The sequence below is a fragment of the Plecotus auritus genome (genome assembly GCF_963455305.1).
Source record: "Plecotus auritus genome assembly, chromosome: 6".
In the NCBI taxonomy this organism is placed as follows: domain Eukaryota; kingdom Metazoa; phylum Chordata; class Mammalia; order Chiroptera; family Vespertilionidae; genus Plecotus; species Plecotus auritus.
In genome coordinates, this window is record NC_137773.1 from 176,773,527 (window position 1) to 176,788,394 (window position 14,868).

The following is a 14,868-nucleotide window of genomic DNA, read 5'->3' on the forward strand; positions in this document are numbered from 1 at the left end:
ACTCTCCTTCCCCCTCTCGATGGCCCCCACCAGCCGGACCCATAGCCACGCCTCCGACAGTCCCTGGGCAGTGGTGACAGGTTACTCTGGCGGAGTGTTTCGGGGCCCAGGGATGTGGAGACAGAGGTGGGCAGGCGGGCACCGGAGGGTCCTTCCCTGTGGCTGGGGCTGCTCACCATGACCACCTTCCTGCTGAGTCCCCTTCCCCGAACGGGGGTGCCCAGGGAGAGAGGCGCCAGGCGGAGGGGAGTGAGCAGGAGGGCCTGGCCAACCTGCCCACTCAGAGTGGCCTCAGCCCAGCCCTGGGACTGGCCTGCTCCCACCTCCTCCAGACAGAGCTAGGACCCCTGCTTTGCCAGTTCTGGGTCCCACCCCACTCCAGGGCAGCTCTGCCTGGCAGCTTCCACAATCCTCGCCTCCTGTACCCCAACCTGGGCCAGCACCCCAGGTGTGGGCTGTCCTCATCAGAAGCTCCCCTGGACCCCAAGTGCTTTCCCTCTGCGGCTGCCCCTGCCCCGGCCCCCCCTCAGCATCGGCAGGTGACTGTGTGTGTTATTGATCGTGACCAGCTTCTGTGGCCCAAGGATGGGTGACGTGGGAAGAGCCACCTTTGCCCCAGCACCGGCACCCCAGCACCGGTGGCCTCGCCTGGATGCAGACCCTCCGGTCCTGCCATCTCCCGCCCCCCTCCCGCCCTGGCCCCGGCTCGTGCCGGCCGAGCAAGTTGAGCACTAAGTTGGGAACCTGGGACCTGGGACTGAGTCCCGGAACCCCAGACCCAGTCCCCGGAACCCCAAGCAGTCCCAGCCCCGGTCTCTAGCCTGAGGTTTCCCCTGGGAAGCCAGTGCAGGTGAGAGGTTTGTGTATAACTGGGGTGCCCAGATGGTGCCCACAAATACCTACACAGCCCAGAACCAGCCAGCAAGCTGGTCCCCCAGAGCACTGGAGGCCTCTCTGGCCTCCCCACTCACCCTCTCCTCTGCCTTGGCCTGGCTACTGAGGCTCCCACCCTCCGCTGCCAGCCCCTTCCTTTCTGAAACCTCAGAAGGCTCTGCTGCTGGCCTCTGCCTCTGCCTCCGCCTCTCCCATCCCAGCCCTCCCACCCGTGGCCAGTCACAGCTCAGACCCCGGAGCTCAGCTCAGACCCCCTCCCTTCCACAGGCTGCCCTGGGATAGGACGGCTCCCCGGTCCTCTGGGCTCACTCGGCCTCACCCCGGGGGCATTCTTTCCTGAAGCAGGAGGCTCAGCCGGTGACCCCAGGGGGGCCGAGGGAGCCCCCTCTCGACCCTTGAAGTCCTGCTGGGCCAGGGCCTGGCATATGGGGGCGCATGGGTCCGGGAGATGGAGGCAGAGACAAGGACGGGAATCCAGAGCCACTGTCGGCAGCTGCCAAGTTGCCGTTCTTGCTTCCACGCTACAGGGAGACTCCCTGCTGCCCGGTGGCCGGCGGGCGGCGTGTCTGCCCCGGCGCCACTGCCCCTCCTGTTGCTGTGAGACCGCAGGGCCTCGGCGCTCTGCTGTGACATTTTGCAGATTTGGGCTGTGTGCTCAGCCGGGTGTCGGGGTGAGGACGACCTGGAGCAGGGCCTCGGCCGACCTATGAAGGACACGAAGCAGGAAGAGAAATAACCCTTCCCCTGGGAAGCCGCTCCCATCGCAGTTGTCACAGCCTGCTGAGCCCTCCTGGCGGTGGTGGGAGGGAGGACCTGTTCCGGAAACAGGTGGCACCGGGAGGGGGAGGGGACGGTGGCAGTGATGGCCAGCGGTGTGCCAGGAGGCCAGGATCTCACCCTGGGTTAGCCCAACGTGGCCTTCCCTGCTCTGTGCCTCGGTCTCCCCACCAGCCAGGCACCTGGGTGTCTTTGGGGACAGGGGAGAGTCGGGTGAGGGGACAGTATGTGTGTCTTGAGTCGGGAAGAGCAAACACTGTGCGTGTGATTGGGATGGTGACCGTGGGCCCCTGGTTGGGTGCTGATGCCACTACGAGGGTGACAGTGACGGTGACAGTGATGGTGACTGTGACGGTGACAGTGATGGTGATGGTGATGGGGACAGTGATGGGGACTGTGACGGTGACAGTGATAGTGACTGTGACAGTGATGGGGAGGGACGGTGACGGTGACTGTGATGGTGACGGTGATGGTTGACTGTGACAGTGATGGTGATGGGGACAGTGACGGTGACTGTGACGGTGATGGTGACGGTGATGGTTGACTGTGACGGTGACTGTGATGGTGATGGTGATGGTGACTGTGACAGTGACGGTGACTGTGATGGGGACTGTGATGGTGACGGTGATGGTGACTGTGACAGTGACGGTGACTGTGATGGGGACTGTGATGGTGACAGTGATGGTGATGGTGATGGGGACAGTGATGGTGACTGTGACGGTGACAGTGATGGTGATGGTGATGGGGACAGTGACTGTGACTGTGATGGTGATGGTGACGGCGATGGTTGACGGTGATGGTGACGGTGATGGTTACTGTAACGGTGATGGTGACTGTGATGGTGATGGTGATGGTGATGGTGGTGGTGATGAGGACAGTGATGGTGACAGTGATGGTGACTGTGATGGGGACTGTGATGGTGACTGTGATGGTGACTGTGATGGGGACAGCAACACTGAGCCCCCGAGCAGTGTTGACGCTGGTGTTTGTGCTGGCGATGGGGATGCGGACAGCAGTCGGTTCGCTCCTGGCAGCCTGGCCCAGGCCCTCACTCCCACCAGGGCGCGGGCAGCAGCGGCCGCAGCGCCGGGACGGAGGCCTGGGATGGTGATTAATTACCTCCGCGGGGCCAGCTAATTGTCCGCCTATCTCTGCTCATCCCAGCCCTGCCTGCCTGACCCGGGCGAGCCCTCCAGAGAGCACTGCATGGCGTGGGGGCAGAGGTTCCCCAGATACGCCAGCGCCGAAGGCCTCTCCCCTCCGTTCGCCTGAGCTGCCGAGCGAGGCCCTGCGGGCTGGGCGCCAGGCTGGGCGGCTGTACAAGCATCAGATGGTGTTTTCCTGACTCCTGATGAACACAGCATGGAGTCGCCATGTGTCAGAGATGTGCACGGGGTGCAGGGCTGGGGGATTCTCAGGGACGTGGCTAATGAGTCTTCCTTCTCCAAGACACTCCATCAGCAAACCGTGCCCTTCCATGCAGGGCCCAGTGCTGGCCACTGGGGGCGCCACCGACTCAGCCATAATTCTGCCCGGCTTGCCCTCCGGGAGGCCCAGTCTGGCTGACCGACAGGGCAGGTCTGGGTCCAGACGCACCCAGTGATGAGGTTGACATGAGACCTGGATGAGGGCCGGGGCACAGCAGCTCTGACTGTAAGAACCTGGACTCTAGCCGCCCTCCCTCCTGGTCCCGAAGGGCAAACTGAGGCCAGGAGTGGGTGAGGTGGGTCCCAGGCACATGGGACCTGGGGGTGCACCGGGCCATGTTCCTGCCTCGGGGCAGGGCCCCTCATGCACCCCAGCTCCTCACACTCATCCTGTTGTTGCCGGAAGGCACCGACGAAGACTTTTTAATTCCCCCATTTTGTTTTCACTGAGTCGGGCTTCTCCATCCCCATCTGAGGGGCTCGGCTTGTGTGCTCCGAGGGGGGAAATGCCTTCATTTAAAAGCAGAACCGAAAGAAAAGCATCCAGGGCCCCATTTCCCTGCGCAGACATGATGAGCAAACCGCGGTCGTTAACATGATAAAAGTCACTCAGCCTGGGTGTAAAATTCATTCTCCCCATTTGGCACATGGCGCATTTGCATCCTGCCGCAGCTCCTGGGCGGCGGCTTCTCCCGGCAGCCCTGAAATTGTTCCCTTCCCGTCCCTCCCCCCCCCACCCCCCCGCAGGGTCCCCGAGACCTGGGCCTGGTGAGGGCGGGGCCACGGTGCTGGGAGGAGCCATGGCTCAGGTGTGCCCTGGGCCTGAACCCTCCCACGAGCCTCGAGGGGGATCTTGAGGCCCCATAATCCTTGGCCAAACCTGGAGGGGACTTGGCAGGGTGGGTGAGTGGGGCATCGGGGACCCCAAGGCGCCCCCATTGGCCCAGTTCTTGCCCTGGCTCTGCCATGGAAGGCCGCCTGCCCAGCAGCTTGCCCCCGTGCCCCCTCCCCCTCCCCTGCTTAGCCCCAGGGGTCCTGCCTCAGAGGCAGGGCCTCGCGGGGTTCCTGACCCCTCCGAGAGGAGAGGGCCTTGTTTATGGTCACCTGAGCGACTGAGGCAGGGCTCTTTCCACCCCACCACACCACGGCCAAGGGTTCAGATCCCATCATCACCTGGGCCAGGCCCACCAGGGCCAAATGCCAGGGCTGAGGCAGCCAGCCCGGGGCCGCCTGCCATCCTGTCATAGAACACAGTCTTGGAGCCCCCCCCACCCCTTACTGGGACTCAGTTTCCTCAGCCATGGTGGCGGGTTCCATGGGCCAGACCCCGTGGTCGCTGAAGGTGTTCAAATATTGTCTGTTGTTTAACCTGAGCCTCGAGGCGGGCTGGGCACCAGAGGGCCTCACCTGGCACCGTAAGGCCTCACCTGGCACCATAGGGCCTCACCTGGCACCATAGGGGCCATTGGACACAGAGGTAAAAAAGCAGAGCCCTGCCCCAGCCGGTTTGGCTCAGTGGATAGAGCATCAGCCTGTGGACTGAAGGGTCCCGGGTTCGATTCCAGCCAAGGGCACATGCCTGGGTTGAAGGCTCAGTCCCCAGTAGGGGATGTGCAGGAGGCAGCCGATCAATGATTCTCTCTCATCATTGATGTTTCTATCTCTCTCTCCCTCTCCCTTCCTCTCTGAAATCAATAAAGAAATATTAAAAAAAAAAAAGCAGAGCCCTCTGCCCTCTGCCCAGCAGGCTAAAGAGGACCCCTGGCCTCCCTGACCCCTGTCCCGGCTTCTCCCGCAGAGCCTGGGTGGCTCCAGGAGGAGGTGGCATCAGGCTAGGGCTGCGGATGAGGCGGCCTGGAGCTCTGGCGGTGGGAGCTGAGAGCCCCCTTCTCCAGGCCCCGCCCCCAGCTCTGGGGCTTAGACGCAGTTACTGATAGAGCTGCCAGCTGTGGTGGGCAAAGAAATAGAGAGAGAGAGACCCCTCTGGCGGGAAGGGGCACAGTGGGCTGGGTGGGGAGTGGACGAGGCTCCAAAGGGTTGGCAATTGGCCCCAAGAAAAAGGAGGAGGGGCCCTCAGGTAGAATGCTCACCCGGCCGGGGGGCGGGCCTGGCAGAGGGGCGCAGAGAATGCCCAGGAGCCAGAGGGAGTCCCGGCTCGCTCCTGCCCCCTTGACCAAGAAGCCTCGGAGAGGCTGGGGAGGCTTGGGGAGGTCCCGTCACAGCGGGGGACGCGTCCGGGTCCAGGGGCAGCGGGGCGGGCTGGAGGCCCTTAGAGGTGACCTTGGCTTCCCTGGGAAAGGAGACCCAGCGAGGCCTCGTCCAACTGCAGCGGGAGGCCCAGCTGCCCCTCCTCCAGGCCGGGGCGAGGGGGTGCCATGCCCCACACCCCACCGCTTACATCCTGCCTGCCAGCCAGAGCAGAATTAGGGGACGCTGGGGTGCCTGCGGAGGGAGTGAGCCCTGCCCACCCCCCCCAGGGTGCGGGAGGCGCAGTATGCATGGCGGGCGGGGCCCAGTGACAGCTGTTCACTTACTGAAGCTATTTTATAATATTGCCGGAGCTTTTAAAATAATCCCATTTCTGCAGAATATTCCCAGCTAATTGGAGCTGTCTCTTTCTTATTAAACAGAAAGGTTATAAAAATGTGTGTTGAGGGTTTAAGAGCAATACCTCTCGGCTGCTCTGACTGTTATGACAAGGATAACGTGCCGGAAGCCGTGCGTGGCGGGCTAGACGGGGCGGGCACTGGCGGCTGGGCAGGCCGGGGGCAGGGGCCAGGGCCTGGGCAGGGAGGCCAGGCTGGCTCTGCCCGTGGTGCCCGCACAGCCCAGGCTTGAGGAATGGCAGCCTTCCCCAGAACAATTGCTCTGCACACACAGGGCCGTCCATCACCCCGCCTCTGACTCGGGGATTCGCATCACTTACGGAGGCAGCAGAGGGGGCAGCGACTCCAATTAGCTGAGCCAGGAGGCAGCCGAGTCCGCCCAGACCTCAGCGATCGCAGGCGGGGGACGTGACTAAGTACCCCCTGTCCGAGATGGGGGGCCCGGGAGAGAGCGGCCTCTGCCCCTGTTCCGGCAACTGAGGGAAGGAGCTCAAAAGCCCCCACTCCACCGGCGGGAGCACAGGCCCACGGCTGTCAGAGGCCTATTCCCAAGGTCGTCCAAGGAGAGCTGGAACAGGTCCACGCCTTGTTCGGAGCTGGGGCCTGTGCCCGCCTCTGGCATGGAGTGCATGCTGAGTCTGTTCTGGAAGCCTCTGGACACCCCTGGACCCACACCCTCCACCAGAGCACCCCACTTCAATCTGCCAGGTGTGGGGGATCTGCATCCAATTGAGTGTAAAATGAATTCCCTGTCGCTTAGAGACCGTTGGAAACCCAGTGTTCTGGAAGAGGCACGCGGGATCCCACGGGCCCTCCCCGCTGGGCGCTGCCCCCATCTGACCAGTTTAACAGCAAATCTGTCTAGTCCCGCGATCCTTCCGGAACCGCTGTCACAGAACCTTCCAGACTGAGCTGGGCACGTGCCTCCTCTCTCTATTTGTCTCATTCCCCCACAGGCCACCCCTCCCGCTGTGCACCTCAGCAGCTCCAGGGGGGCCTCTGCACGTGCCCCAGCCTCTCTGACCCGCCACTGAAATGGGTGCCGCCCAGTCCTGCCCCTGGCTGGGGGCTCAGTGCCAAGGCCTCGGGGCGGCCTGGGCGTGTGTGGGGTGCCAGGACACCCCGGTGCACCCCTTCCGCGCGTGCTGATGACTCGGCCAAGGATCAAGCCCCCGAGGCTTCCCAGCAGCTCTGAGAGGAAGATGAGGGGCTTATGGAACCCGTTTTGCCTCCCAGGAGACTGAGGTGCAGGGACATTGGGTAATGAGCTCCAAGTCACCTGGCCCAGTGGGTGTCTCTGCCTCCCAGCCGTGAATCAGGCCGAGGCGCCGGGACGACTGTCCTTTCCACCCTGTGCTCCTGGGACATTTCTCCCATGATTTGTGGCCACCGCTGTGTCCGCCCGACAGCCGCCGGGTGCCCCTGGCCGGCCTGCTCCAGTGCCCCGCGCTCTTTCATCACGGAAATGCCTCGCTTCTTGCGACAGAGCAGACCTTGGCCGCCTCGCTGGCTTTCCCGGAGCAGATCCCACCTTCGCACCTTTGCCCAGCCCCCAGCGCTGCGCTCACCGGGGACAGCCTCTCCTCCGCCTCCGGGAAGCCTCCCCACGTTCCCACAGCAGAAAGCAGGCCCGTCCTCGGATCCCAAAGTGCCCATGTTCAAGGCTCCTGGGCTCGGGGTCCCCAGAGGGGAGAGGGTGGAGGAGGAGTGAGGGGCCTTGCCTTAGCTGTGGGACGGAGGCCTGCTCGCTGGGCCTGTGGGGACAAATCCCCAGAGACTTCCTAAAACCCAGCCTGGAAGTGTGTGTGTGGGGGGGGGAGAGGGGGGGGGCAGGCAGAGCAGAGGGGCTCAGTCCAAGCAGAAGAGAGGGGGTTTCCTGTTGGAGGTCGTCAGACCCAAAGGCTGTGGCACTGCCTGACACCCTGGCTGGGAGCAGACAGGAAGTGCTCATTTGCATGTCATGTGCATAGTTTTGCATATTGAAATAAGATGGGCTTATTCATACGTTTTTTTAAAAATATATTTTATTGCTTTTTTACAGAGAGGAAGGGAGAGGGACAGAGAGCTAGGAACATCGATGAGAGAGAAACATCGATCAGCTGCCTCCTGCACACCTCCCACTGGGGATGTGCCTGCAACCAAGGTACATGCCCTTGACCGGAATCGAACCTGGGACCCTTCAGTCCGCAGGCCGACGCTCTATCCACTGAGCAACACCGGTTAGGGCCTTACATTTTTTTATTTATTATTTATTTATTTAAATATATTTCTTTATTGATTTCAGAGAGGAAGGGAGAAGGAGAGAGAGATAGAAACATCAATGATGACAGAGAATCATTGATGAGCTGCCTCCTGCACGCCCCCGACTGGGGATCGAGCCCACAACCCAGGCATGTGCCCTTGGCCAGAATCGAACCTGGGACCCTTCAGTCCGCAGGCGGACGCTCTGTCCACTGAGCCCCACCGGTCAGGGCCATACATTTTTTTAAGATTACAACACGCTCCTCGTGCCTTGACCCAGAAGGAGCTGCACTGGGAGCCAGCCCCATTTGCTGCTTCCCAGCCAGACCCAGCAACGCGCTCGAACTCCTGGGCCTCGGTTTCCTCATCCGCTCAGTGGGGCTGACGCTGTCCACCTGGAACCCACTGGGAATTAGGCGTCTTCCCGCCCAGGCCGGTATGTGGTGGGGAAGGAGGGGAGGAGGAGTGGTGATGGGTTAGGATCCTCATTCACGTTCAGGAGGAAACATTAGGAATTCTCGCTTGGAAATCTCGGGAGAGCCAGGGTGACCCGGGCAAGCCCTTTTCTTCTGCACAGAGAAGAGGAAGTTCTCGGTCCCCGGGGAGGTTGGGGTGGGCACACTCCAGAGGGGAGCTGAGCCTCCTCACTTTTTGGTTACCCAGAAGTTGCAGCTAGCCAGGGGTGGGCAAACTTTTTGACTCGAGGGCCACAATGGGTTCTTCAACTGGACCGGAGGGCCGGAACAAAAGCATGGATGGAGTGTTTGTGTGAACTAATATAAATTCAAAGTAAAGGAGCGGAGGGAAGAGCAAGAGAACCGGATAGAACAGCCGGATCCGGCCCGCGGGCCGTAGTTTGCCCACGGCTGAGCTAGACCCTCAGGGAGGCCAAAGTGTGGTCTCCAGGCTCCGCCAAGAGCAGGCCTGGAGGGCGAGGGGGTCAGCAGGGCCTGTGGGAAGAGGTTCCAGACCCGTCCGACTCTGGGCAGGAGCCGCTGGGCCAGGGCTCTGGAGCCTCCCGCGTGTGCGGGGGGGAACACTGAGTGGCGGCCTTATGCGGAGCCCCCGAGCCCATCAGACACACTCAGTTGGCCAAGAGCAGCACAGAAACCGGGGAGGCGTTCCGAGGGCCGGGTCCACCTCCCTCCCAGGCACCTGGCCTGCAGGACTGGCCGGGGTCAGCACAGAGAAGACCTGACCCAGGCCCGGCCTGATGGCCGTGATGGAGTACCCCGTAGTCATTCAGTCATTCGTCAACACTGGATATGCCCAACCGCCCCCTCCCGCCCCGGGGGACCTGAGCCTGCCTGGCATACATGCCTGCACGCCTGGTCCGAGCACCATCCCCCACGCCTGCCGTGCCTGACTCATCGCCAGCCTCCTGTCCACGGCCTGCTCCCGCACCCTCAGCAGCTGGCTTGGATCTTCAGCAGGACCCGCAAACTGCTGAGTCCACATCCTCAGGCTCCCCGAGGTCTCTGTCTCTCCGCGTGTCTCTCCACCCGCCTCTGCCTCTCCGAAGCGCCTCCTCGCTCATTTAGAAATTAAGACCTCAGCTGCCAGGCTGGGCCGGGAGGCCTGGCGGCGGGCGGGCGTGGAGCCCTTCCAGCCGATGGGAACATACGCAGGCCGGAGCCTCCTCGCCCTCCTCCGACGCTCACAGCCCGCACAGGGGCAGCCTCCAAGCACCCTGCCTGCCTGCCTGAGCCCCGCACGCACGGCTCTCTGGCAGCGGCCTCTGCAGGGAAGGGCTCGGCTCTGCCTGGTGGTTCCCAGACCTCCAGGGTCTGTCTCTGGGCCCGCGAGGGGCCCTCTGCTGTTTGCCTCTGTCCTGGCACCTGCCTGGCTCTGCCGGCCACAGCGCTGGCCTGTAATCGGCCAGTGGAAAACAGACACCCAAGATGGGGACATGGGCCAGATGTGTCCACAAGAGGGTGCCATGGATGGCCCCACGCAAGGACCCAGGGCCTGGGGTCTGGTTTCAGGTGCCACTTCACTAGGTGACTGTGGGCCCAGCCCAGAGCGCCTCGGAGGCTGGGTTTGGCGTTTACGGAATGGAGGGAGGTCCACAGAGGGCCTGCTGCCCTTGACAGCCACCTGGAGCTCCATCTTCTCCAGGAGCAGGTGCTTCCTCCCCGCCCAGACCCTGATGCAGGGGTCCTCAAACTTTTTAAACAGGGGGCCAGTTCCCTGTCCCTCAGACCATGGGAGGGCCGGACTATAGTTTAAAAAAAAAACTATGAACAAATTCCTATGCGCACTGCGGGCCCGGGACGCATCGGCTGCTAAGCAGGACAGGCAGCGGCACCCGGCGGGCCAGATAAATGTCCTCGGCGGGCCGCATGTGGCCCGCGGGCCGTAGTTTGAGGACGCGTGCCCTGATGGGATCCAAAACCCTTGCAAGCCATGGTCAGCTCTGGCACTGTGCCCTGGACCACCTCCCCTTCCCCACCTCACACCTTCCGGGCAGCGCTGCCCCTCCCTCAGCTAGCCCACCTGGGTACCATGGCCCAGGCCAGCCTCTGGCCTGCCTGTTTCCAGCCACACTGCAGAGCCGGTGCCTCCTGGCAGGCCCACAGCTCCCTCCTGTGCCTCAGCTGGTGCCCCTTCAGGCAGAGGAGAGGAGGAGCGGTTGCCCCTCTGTGGCCTGAGGAGCTGGAGCCCCAGCCTCTGCCTGCCCGGCCTGGGCCCACCTGTCTTGCGTGTCTCCAGGGCATCCCCGCCAGCAGAGTAGCCTCCGCCCAGTGGGACCGCCCTCAGCAGCCCCCGATGGCGCCCGCCGCCCTGGGCCAGTGCCGTGGAAGGTCTTGCGGGGAGGGGACTGGCTGGAAACCTCCTCCTCGGAAGGCCGGGGTGGTGCGCTCGGGTTCCGCTTTCCGCCAGTGGCCTGGCTTCTTCAACCACAGATCCAGCTGAGAGGGGCCCCTGGGGGATCTCTATCCCCAGGCCTCTCCAACCGACCGACCGACCGACCGACCGACCGACCGGGGTGAGGCCCTGCTCCTTCCTCCCGGCTCCCTGCCCCACCTCACCTCAGGCTGGGCCCCCGGGAGAGCAGCAAGGGCTGCAGGTAGAGACCCGGACCCAGCACCCACGGGAAAACGGACAGGTTCTTGGCAGAAAGCCTCCCGCTCCTCCCTGCCCGGTGCCCCAGAACCCAGGGGAGGCCCAGGGTAAGCCCAGAGTGCCAGCACCAGCACCCGGGTGGGCTGGGCAGCGTCTCTGGGGCCAGCCACTCCCACCGCTCTGCCTCCCGTGGCATCTGCCTCTCAGTAATCGAAGAACACCTGGCCCCATCCGTCTTCCAGGCTCCGCAAATGAAGTGCTAACTGGCCCTCACCGGAGCGGCAGCCATCAGTTAGATTAAGTGATGGCGAGCCAGGGCCTGCCCAACCCTCACCAGCGGCCGCTGAGGCTGAGCCACTGCAGGGGTGACAGGCAAAAGCCAAAGATGCGTTGAGCAGAAGGCGCGGGAGATCCGAAGCCTTTGCTCAGGGGGTTTCCCCAGCCTCTTGCTCCAGGAGGTAGGTACTTCCTGGGTCCGGCCTGGATCTCTGGCGCCACGTCACGCCCATCGGTGCCAACTCTGTCCCTCGGCGCCTCGTGCGGCTGTGGGGGTGGCAGTGGCTCCCCCCGTCGCCCGCGCCCTGAGCAGAGCTGCCTCCCCCAGGAGTCACGTCGTCGCTGGCCTGCTGGGTTCATTCAGGTCGCCAGAGCCCCCTGCGTCTCCGTTTTCTCAGTTGCAAAACGAGCAGGAGAGGGACAGCCTGCATCCAGAATTGCCGACAACCGGATCCCCGAAACAGGCGGGGATGGGAACCGGCCCGAGCCCTTCCCAGGCCCGGTGGGGGAGGCCTGCGCCCGCACCTCCTCCCCTCTCCTCTCTCTCCGGGGGGCCTGGGGCGGCGAGCAGAGGAGGCAATTTGCCGTGGCTGTTTGGCTGATGGGGCGTTAGGCGTGATGGAGCGTTAGCAGTGATGGAAGGCGGCTTCGCGGAGCCTGACTTTGAGGCGCTGACACTCTGCCTTCCACCTGGAGGCAGGAAGCGCGTCTCCGGAGAGTGAGAGCGCTGTCAGCTCCCGCCCGGCTCCGGGAGACTTTTATTTATTTGGAAGCTGAACAGACACCTAATGCTCTTCCGAGGATAGCATTGCCTTTTATTTGTCCTCATTTTCTCTTGCCACCGTGGGCTGAGGGCCCCGGGGCGGGGCAAACGCAGCATCTGGGCCTGGTGCCCCACACACCACCACGCGTGGGACGTGGGGTGGCGCCAAGGGACCCCCCAGCAGGTGTTCAGCTCAGGGTCCTCCCAAGAGGGGTGCTGAGGACTCTGAGGGCCCCGGTGGCTGGGAGGGGCCCAGAGGACAGAACCAAGCCCTGAACCCTGAGCCCAGAGCCTGTGTGTTTTTTTTTTAATATATTTTTTATTGATTTTTTACAGAGAGGAAGGGAGAGGGATAGAGAGTCAGAAACATCGATGAGAGAGAAACATCGATCAGCTGCCTCCTGCACACCTCCTACTGGGGATGTGCCCGCAACCAAGGTACATGCCCTTGACCGGAATAGAACCTGGGACCTTTCAGTCCGCAGGCTGACGCTCTATCCCAAACCAGTTAGGGTTGTTTATTATTATTATTATTATTATTATTATTATTATTATTATTATAGTTTATTGATTTTAGAGAGGAAGGGAGAGGGAGAGACAGAAACATCCATGATGAGGGAGAATCTTTGACTGGCTGTCTCCTGCACGCCCCACACACTGGGGACCGAGCCCTCAACCCGGGCATGTGCCCTGATCCGCAGTTGAACCTGGGACCTCCTGGTTCACGGTCAACCCTCAACCTCTGAGCTGCACCAGCCAGGTGAGCCAGTCTCTGCTCACCTCACTCCGCCCCTCTCTGGGCCCCCATGTCCTGTCTGTAGGAGCAGGTTGGACCAGACCTCTCTGAGGAAACGCCAGGCCGTCCAGAACAGCTCCTGGTGGGAAGGGCACCACCAAGACGGGCTCTTGGAGGCAGCAGGCCCAGTGCCCCTCTGGCTGGGCACCCCTGCCCATCTCCATCCTGCCTGGCCGGGAGGACTGGGGCTCTGTCAGGGCAGCGAGGGGAACGCTGGCTTCCCCGTGCCCACATAGTCAAGGGTCCTTCTGCAAAGATGAGGCCCCCAGGGTCCTGGAACCTCCTGTCCTGACACCCCGATTCCTCGTCATCCCTGAGCCGAGCCGGGCCCCCCGCTGCCTGTGAGGGCATCCCCTCGGCCTCCCCGCCTCTGCCGGGAGCACCCCCAATGGGCTGTGTTCCTCTCTCCCCGCAGGGAAGAGGTCAGGAGAGGAGGAAGCTGGGGCCGGAGGCGCCGTCTCCTGGCTGTCCCCTGCACAAACCAGCCCAGTCCTGCCTCGGGCCACCTCCCGCCATCCATGTCAGTGTCAGCCCCCCTGTCCTTCTGGGTCAGCGTCAAGGCCCCTTCCTTCACAGCACCCTGCCCCCCAGGCCTCCCAGCACCCAGCGGCCACGTGCTGTCTCACCCACATGACGCAGTCACGCATGGTGTGAGGTGTTCGCCGTTTTCCCTTGTGTCGCATCCCCCGAAGGGGAGCGTTCCGAGGGGCCGAGGATGGAGCATCCTGCACCTGCCAGAGCCCACCCCTTAGCTGTGCCCTCTCGCAGTCGGATCACCTGAGGCCAGGGACCCTGATGACGAAGGAGGGCTACGGGAGCTGCCGCTGCTCACAAGGAGGCTGGTTGCCCCGGGGAGCCCCACACTGGGTTCTTGGCCTCTCTGATGTCGGAGGCCGGGATGGGACACCGAGGCCCAGGGCTGGGGCTCTGACTTGCCTCGTTCCTGGTCACAGGGAGGCAGATCTGGGGTAACATCCCGGGTCTCCAGACTCAAAGCTCCCAGGGCCTGATCTGCACTGACCGCTGGGTGGCCTCGGGCACGCCTCCTCCCCCCTCGGGGCCTCAGCTCCTCCTTCTGTCTAACAAGGGGGGCCTGCAAGCTCCATGTCTGTAGCCTGGGGCTTGGCCCTCACCATGCTGGGCAGGCGTCGGCTTACCCTGCCTGAAAGGGGGGCACTGCAGCCCCTCCGTTTATTACAATAAATGGCACCCCACTCACCGCGAGTCCGTCATTGTGAGGAGGGGGCCCTGTCTGATTGCACCTGGCGGCCACGCTGCCTCTTCACCAGTGGTCGGCAAACCGCGGCTCGTGAGCCACATGCGGCTCTTTGGCCCCTTGAGTGTGGCTGTTGCACAAAATACCACGGCCTGGGTGAGTCTATTTTGAAGAAGTGGCGTTAGAAGAAGTTTAAGTTTAAAAAAATGTGGCTCTCAAAAGAAATTTCAATCGTTGTCCTGTTGATATTTGGCTCCGTGGACGAATGAGTTTGCCGACCACTGCCCTACACCATGCCCAGCCAGGGGAATCTGTGGGACCACCGCATCCCTGGGGCTCCCCAAGGAACGAGCGGGCGAGCTGAGGTAGCTGCTGGCAGGTGCAAGCACTGGCTGCCAGCCCATTCATGGAGCGTGTCCCGCTGGGGGCCCTGGGGCCACAGAGTCCAGCCCCAGGGAGGCAGAGAATAGGCACATCAGAGGGGGCCGGACGAGACGGGGCAGCCTCCTGTTGTAGAAGAACAATTGCCAAAGCTGGGCCCCTCTGCTGACCCCATGAGGGCAGAGCTGGGTCCATGGGACTCGGGAGGGGGGTTCTGGCTCAGGCTGTGCTCAGCCCGGGAGACTCCCCTCCTCCCCTTCCTGATAGGTCCGCCGATCTTGCTCATCTCGGAGGCCAACCGGGAGTCCCTACTCCTTTCCCGGGAAGCCTTCCCCGCCTGCCTGCGTAGAGGACCTGTCCTCCGGGTGCCGGAGTCTCTGTGGTTTCCTCACCCGAAGCCCTGGCCGAGTGCTAAGACCTGCCTT